This window comes from Bombyx mandarina, chromosome 06 (genome assembly GCF_030267445.1).
Source record: "Bombyx mandarina strain Sakado chromosome 06, ASM3026744v2".
NCBI classification, from domain to species: Eukaryota; Metazoa; Arthropoda; class Insecta; order Lepidoptera; family Bombycidae; genus Bombyx; species Bombyx mandarina.
In genome coordinates this window covers 2,786,613-2,795,309 of record NC_143213.1, presented here as the reverse complement: position 1 = coordinate 2,795,309, position 8,697 = coordinate 2,786,613, and positions in this window count along the sequence as shown.

Below are 8,697 nucleotides of genomic sequence, written 5' to 3'. Positions count from 1 at the left end.
TTGAGTACAAATTAGTTAATAAATTATTGTTGTATCCAAGGTTTTTTATTATCCCTCGTCTATGTTAAACACTTCTTTCAGTATGATAATATTATTTGTTTATTCCTTTTACATATATATTTAATACTTTGTCTGTTCAATGCCAATCACGTTTGAATAGTAATCTTCAGTCGCGTGTTGAAACTGATACGCACATTCTATTCTCATGTTCTCGTTCAGAACTTGTACATATACAAGTTTGTCTTAAACGACATATTTCTATATTCTACTAGTTGATCCGGCAGACTTCGTAGTGCCTCAATCGGTAAATAAAAGACCTAAGCTTTTGTATAAAATAAACTTAAAACAAACAAAAGAAATCCGTCCGACGGGGGATACATCAAAGGAAAAACAAAATTGTTATTTTTATTTAATTTCGAGCATCTTCATATTTATCTACCTTTCAAACCTTCTCTGGACTTCCACAAATAATTCAAGACCAAAATTAGCCAAATCGGTCCAGCAGTTCTCGAGTTTTAGCGAGACTAACGAACAGCAATGTATTTATATAATTATATTATATAGATAGATAATAGCTACAAAATTATTTGTTCAAGTGTCCATTGTTCAGGAAGAAGCAAGGGTGTTTGCGTTTAACGACAAAATGCTAAATATATCCGGAAAAGTCATGATACAGTTATAGTGAGAAAAGATTTTCCTTCGTAATTTTTCGGAAAAGTTCGTATTTATCGTGCTCTCTCAAATTGCTTCAGTACCCATCTTAAAGCCGTAGGGGTAAGTCGCATCAGCAGACCAATATATATATTGAGTGGATAGCACGCAATTCAAATATTGGCTATAGTTCGATCATATCTTCAGATTACTTATAAAAAGGTTGTTGCCAGCCATGCAAAAAATCTAGTCCAAGGAATTTTATTTAATATTTACCTGTACTTCATATCGAAAAATAGCAACAACTCAGAGTATTTTGGCAAAGTTCAACAGCGAATTTCGGACGCAACGGGCATATCTAGAGACCAACAATAACAATTTTTTTGAACCAGGAAGGAGAATATGGAAATAATAAAAATACCAACACAAACAAAATTATGCTGTTTGAACTTTCACCAAAGACATTCATTACAATGAGACGAAGACGCGCTTCATCCGAACGCACGACTACCTAACATAACGATAGTATATTTCTAAAAAAAAACTTTATAGTATTCAAGCCATTGTACTTGAACAATGTGAACCAGGCAGGCTATTCAATCGCTCATTACGGCACCGTTAACGCCGTTGGATCTTAATGAGTTCTATGGTAGGTACATTAAAACTTAATATTTCACCTGCTTTTGTCCGCTGAAACAGCTATATTAATTACTATTGTAAGCCAGTAACACGATGTAAGTGTTCGTATTTAATACCAAGATGTTTTTTTCCTACCTATGCTGATAGCCTTGAGAGGCTATTTCAGCTTCTCCTTAACGTGTGGGTGAGCTCACGGGGCTCAAACCGGGACTGTTGCTAACACTGCCCCTAGCAAGAGCAGTGCTTCGCAGAATCTACCACCGAATCGGAAACGCAACTCACTGAGAAGATCCGGCGAGAAACTCAGTAGGCTGTATCTATGGGTTAATTTACTCGTCGAGCCCTTCATCGCAAGTGACGGGTTCGGCGAGCACGGTGACTGGTGCTTGAGGTACCTAAAAGCACCGTGAATGGATCAGGAGGATCCGTAATAACGTGCTTAGGGCACCAAAATGAGTAAATACGTGGACGTATTTCATTGCTTCTGTGCCGAGAAGCAGCGGCAATGGACGTATCTCCTGAATTTTAGGCAGAGGTGGTGTTAAGCAAAAATGATCTCTAGAAACGTCGTGTACAAGAATCACTGTTCAAAATTCCCGCAGTGACTGGCGATGCGATTGCTAAAGAAGATAACAAGATCTTCTCGAATTGTACTACAGAGATAATTATTTAAAGTAAAATGAATAATAAAATTACAACACACAAACATATTTTGTTTCATTATTTCCAAACATCTGCTGCTGACCGAGATTTCTTCAAGATGTGATATGATCTTTTTACTTTTATTATATTTTATAGCTCTGTATTATAACTATATGTTTTGTTCAAACACTAATTAAATAAGTAAAGTATATTCAATTATTTTCGTTACAGGTTCCGTTTAAGGTTCGTTGGCTTTCATCGTATGTTGAATACATTCAAACAATGCTGTTATTCAGCTACTATCTTGTTTTGCTCGAATTTTGGTAGTCCCTTCTACGTCAACGGATTCGAACAGGGAACAACCGGCAGATTTGCCCATTGATCCGAAAATTTGGCATTCTCGATACAGGCCTATCAAGATCGGTTCTAGTCGTCTCCACGATAAGACAGGGTATTCATGGCTTAATGTAAAAAAAAACAAAATGTTGCCTGGGCAAAAAATGTTAGATCGGACTAAACGAATTTCATGATGTAATTTTGTCTATCACCACTGTGCCACTGTGAGAAGGCGGCACGACATGAAAACCCTCTTGTCGTGGCCGCTAGTGATTACATGCCCGATCCGATGGACCGAATGGTAAACAGTCGACGTCGCCCTGAACGAGTCATTACGGTAACTCCAGATCCATTAACGGTGCTTTTAGTTACCTCAAGCACCGGTCACCGACCTCGCCGAACCCGCGCTTGCGACGAAGTGCTCGACGAGTAAATTAACCCATAGACACAGCCCACTGAGTTTCTCACCGGATCTTCTCAGTGGGTCGCGTTTCCGATCCGGTGGTAGATTCTGCGAAACACGTCCTTGCTAGGGCCATTGTTAGCAAGAGTCCCGGTTTGAGCCCGGGGTGCTTTTCAGGATATTATCAAAATAACCCTTCTACTCATGTCTGTTCATAAAATATTTATAACTACTGATACTATGAACCCCACGCTTTTTTTACAATAAAATCAATTTTTCTTCCATTATTTTTAATTCAAATTTATTAAAATTTATTTTCTATTTTTTAGTTGGATTTTCTATAAAAGCGTATTTTGTTAGTTTTTTAAACTATTATTTATTCCATTCGGACCTATCATGCGTCATCTCTGCGCTCACACCTGTACCTCGCATATCCTCTTTCACTTAGGCCATCAAAGTCTTTTTAAGACGCCGCCTCCTCACGAAACTTGAACACGTTAATATTATTAAAAAAAAACATTGCTCTTATCAAAACTGTTCATAATTTAAGCCAAATTACAACAATAGGTTCACACGTACCAATTCATACATCTTTAAGTTGTGTTTAGTCACACGATTCCCGTGTGATATTAGTGTCATCAGTAACTTATGTTTACGTAAACGATGTAATTGTTAATTACTGGTGGTAGGACCTCTTGTGAGTCCGCACGGCTAGGTACCACCGCCCTGCCTATTTCTGCCGTGAAGCAATAATGCGTTTCGGTTTGAAGGGTGGGGCAGCCGTTGTAACTATACTGAGACCTTAGAACTAATATCAAGGTGGGTGGCGCATTTGCGTTGTAGTTGTCTATGGGCTCCAGTAACTACTTAACACCAGGTGGGCTGTGAGCTCGTCCACTCATCTACGCAATAAAAATAAAAATAAAAATTCAATGAATTTACCATCGGATTTTACGTAAGTTACGATAGTTTGAAACGTTAAAATTACCGATTCTCATGTTCTGTGTCCAATTCATTGTCATGCCTTTACAGATTATTTATTCTAGATTAGAAACGCTCGATTTCACAATTAAAAGTGATCTAAACGAAAACTACTGTCTGACTGGAGACAAATCAATATAGAATTGAAGTGTGACGTAAATTTGGCAGCGGCTTGGCTCTGCCCCTGGCATTGCTGAGGTCCATGGGCGACGGTAACCACTCACCATCAGGTGGGCCGTATGCTCGTCTGCCTACAAGGGTAATAAAAAAATAAAAAAAGTGTTTAAAATAGCATACATTTTCACGCTACATGAAATACGCTATTCTAGATGTCTTCAAGCTATTCTCAATCAAAAACTTATTTGAGGTGAAATATAATGCCACGCCCCGCTATCCCCAAAGGGCTTACGATTGAAACAAAAAGCAAATCTATTCACATAATTACAAAGACAAAGGTCGGCTGAGCGAAAACACAACATGTCTTGTCCTATTAGCCACTTCCAAAAAGCTTAATAACATTCAGAGAACTAAATGAAGGTTATTTTGGAAACACCAGATGGCAGCACGTATTACAGAACGATAGATTAGACATACAATTATGATACCTTACATACACAGCTTACTTACATACCTTTACTATACATTGTTCACAAACTGAATGCCCAACAATTAAAATCTAACTAGTGGTCCCGTAGTAGTCGAAATTCGACTATAATTAATTGAAATTATAAGTTTCAACATTATTATGGTCCTATTGTTACAGATTTCGCCAATACTACACTATAGACAAATACTCGTAATATTAAAGATATTATCTAATCCAACTAAATGCCAAGCCATTATTGTGGGCAGTCCTCGTATGATCCAACGCTTAACTACTATGTCACTCCCACCTATATTCTATAATGGTACAGCAATTCCCCTAAGTTCCGTGGTTAAGAACCTAGGCCTTTACATAGACTCCACACTCGACTGGAAAGCTCAAGTATCTTACGTTGGACAAAGAACCTCTGGAATTCTTCGTGCTCTGTATCGCCTCAAGAATTTCTTACCATCAGCGACCAAGACTATGCTAGTACAAGCCTTGATCTTCCCTATTATTGATTATGGTGATGTGTGTTATTTTGACCTGAATGCAGACCTTCTTAATAAACTTGATCGTCTTCTTAATAACTGCATTCGATTTATTTTTAATCTTCGTAAATATGATCATATATCTTTCTATCGTGCTCAGCTCAAACTTCTACCGATTCGCCAGCGTCGTAATTTACGTGCACTGACGACTCTTCATTCCTTACTTATGTCTCCCGAACCTCCTTCCTATCTAACTTCCTATTTTCAATATCTTCACTCCAGCCATGAGCGGGCCCTACGTTCTCTCAATAGCCTATTAATTCGTTGTCCCACACATAGTTCTAGTTATGTTCGTAACTCTTTCGTCGTGCAATCTGTTCTGCTATGGAATGCGCTTCCTCTCGAGATCAGGACTATTACTAACCACTGCACGTTCAAGTTAAGGGTTCGGCGAATGCTGTTGAAAAAGTTAGCGGAATCGTCATAAACTTATTAAGATGAAGTTATTTGTTAAGGAAATTTATTCATATATTCCTTTTAATACTGTATAAACTATTATATGTATGTATGTATGTATATATATATGTATGTATATGTATATGTATGTGTGATTTTGTATATATGTAGATATACTTTTTTTTGTATGTATTCGTAGCCTAATATAAATTTCATTGCACCTACCACTATTTACTCTGCACTACCTTTGGTTGACTGGTAGAGAATGCCTTAGGCATTAAGTCCGCCAATGTAAATTTTACATGAAGTGTAATAAATAAATAAATAAATAAAGATAAACAATATTAACCTATTCTCAATTTGACTACAGACTTTAAGCAATGACAAAAGTTTGACAATAAACAAAAGGTATATTATGTGTGTGTGTCAAATACACGGTAGTGTGTGTAATGTTTTCTTTATTGATTTAATGTATATTTTATGCATTATTAAAAAAAAAAATTAGCATTGTGCACTTCTTCTCTATATTCTCTTTAAGTGTGGAAAATTTCATACTCCTCCGTCCGCGCAATTTTCGTAAAAAGGGATACAAAGTTTTTGCTTCACGTATTAATATATAGATTCTGCCGTAAAACAGTTACACGTTCCGGTGCGAGATGTGACAGCCGATATACTAGGCAAATGAAACTTCGAGCTTATGTGGCGCTGTGGACAGCAGCATTCACGTTATGAGGTCTATAGAGCCCGGTAACCACCCAACACCAAAATCCTTAATCCTTAAGTTTCAATAAAAACATATCAAAAACTTAATCAAATTTGTTTTCAATATAAAATCATCGTCTCAATATACTCCTTCCTTCCGATCCACTTTTGAGATAACACGGAAAGAATATCCTTACCGTTCCCTAGGATCGCACACAGCTTTCGCCCGCATTCATTATATTATCAAGGTTTTGCGATAACCCGTAGATACAGAATGTAAGAGAGATAGTACGCTCACATCCTATTACTATATATTAAAAGAGCTGTCAATAAATTTTGTAATATTACAGATCCATGGAAATTACTTTTTTTTCCTGTGGGTATAAATTAAATAATTGGGAACACTTTTGTAAATTAAAAATAAATGTTTAACTTGCAATCCAAAATTTGCCATGTCTCAGAGACAACCAAAATAATCTTGTTCTTCAATTAACTATTGAAGAAACTTTACCTATCTGACCAAGGCGATGGGGAAACGCAAAGCCGCCATACTCTGAAACATGTCATGATCCCCCGGATTTAATCTGGGTGCTTTTAGGCCCCTTAAGCACCGGTCACTGTCCTCATCGAACTAGTCGATTAAGACCAAGAATTCAACGAGTGAACTAACCCATAGACACAGCTTACTGTCGCCGGATCTTCTCAGTAGGTCACGATGCCAATGCGATGGTAGATGCTGCGAAGCACTGCTCTTGCTACGACTAGTGTTAGCAAATTCTCTCAGGTTGAGCCCGTGAGTTCAGCTACTCGTCAAAGTGTAGTAAGAAATTTTCCATTAACTATAAAAAACGGCGCACCTGAGCATAGTAAACAAGAGAACACCCAACCAGCTACTTTTTATATGCACAAGATTACAACACATGCGATACTGGAATCCTTGAATTCAAAATTCGGATTCTAAGTACGGTTTGTTTACAGCGAATTCAAAATAATTAAGATTTTAATTGATTAGAGAAGGTTCTGCGGTCATTTCGGTTTATCGTTTTTTTTTTTAGCGTAAGGGCTTAAGTGGAAATTAATCAATTAATCTTGCATCTTTTTACAATTACATTTTCAGTGGACAGAGAGTGCAATGGTAAGCATATTTTTTTCATTAGGTACCAACTTTTCTTGTGATGAGTTAGAAAATTGTTCTAATCACGCCGCCGCCTAATCAAGTGCTCAGTGGAAATTGTGCAATGGGGATCCTTTTAAAATTCTTACCATGTTTTGACTAGTGAGAGGTCAAAGGAGTATGGTCAAAATGCTCCACGCCCTACGGAGGTCAACGTTTTCGGCATTCCGCCATTCTGCAACGACTTTCACGATGTATTTTTTTTCTATCTTTTTTTATTAGCTGGTGGGTATAACCTCCTACAAGGTCCCCGTGACGAGGGGGCGAGCGCGTTAATTGATGCTGGATGGTTCCTAGATGTTGGTAGCGGACCGCGGATTCAAAGATGGTATTTAGGGCCCTATCCACTAAACGACTCCCCTGCTCTCTCGCCCAAGCGTCTGATCCCCCTCGAGGTTAGAACCGGGCGGAGTAAGGGCACCTCAAGGACGCCCAGCAGACCGAGCCTTCGAAGAGCAACGAAACTTCTGGAACGTCGAGCGTCTCAGTACGGCAGCCCCTCAGGTCGCCCAGGCGGTGACGTTCATGTGCCGGCTAGTAACCCGCGAGCTCAGAACCAAATTCCCGCTAACCGGTCGCTTTTATGTCATAAGTCTTGGGCGGCGCACTGGAGTGGAATGGATAGGGCCCAGAACTTTTATTTTAATTTTTTTTGTTGTTTCTGTTTTATCCAATGCTAAGTTAGTGCTCAGATTGTCTATTATTAGACTTATGAAGATTTATGTACTCGTAACTTATCTTCCGCTATAAAATCTGCTCGCAATCCTTTTAAAAATGATTAAATCATGTTTATTTTCAGAATCCATCACAGAAATTAATTATTCTAACGGCATTATTAGCATTATACATTCAATACAATTGGAGCTATCCCATCAAATGCACAAGACGAAACGCTGATACAACACAATGCTCTTACTTGTTGACTTATCCGCAATATTATTATCCAGCGTTTTATTATCTTTATCCATACAATTATTACCCCTATTTTTATCCATATTACTATCCATTTTATGTTTACAATAATTCTACTGTATCGTAATTTTTTCTATTTACTTTTTCTCGAATAAAATGTTCATTGCAATGATTTCAGAATTGCGTTTTGTATTTATTTATAAAGTCATTAAGTAGTGAAGTTTATTTTTTATTTTGTATAGGCGACCACAGCTATAGCAGCAGTAAACAGATTCATAGTTATACAATTTTAGCTCAGAGTAATATCTTATAACCATAAGCATCGATATATTACCCTTATAACTATCAAACTTCCCGATTTTCGTTACCTACCTTAATCTACCATTTTCATTCCTAAAAAGCCAATTGGGAATCAATCCGCGTGAGCTCACGATATGGGCTCAAAAAGTGATATTGCATCAAAACTCAGGGCAGATTTGTATAATGAAGTAAATGTCAGGGATATTGCTAAAGGTCATTGACGATGATGATCACTTAAGACTAAGTGAAATTGTAGTCTTTATCGTAAACTAATCTTAAATCTAAAATACGTTATGTCATAAACAGTCAATTGAATTATAAAGTTTACTAACTTCCACTATCTTAGTAACTAATTTACGGAGAATGGAAAGCATGAAATAACTTTGACTTTAACGCTGGGGCGCACTCAGAAACAAATTGGAGTCAA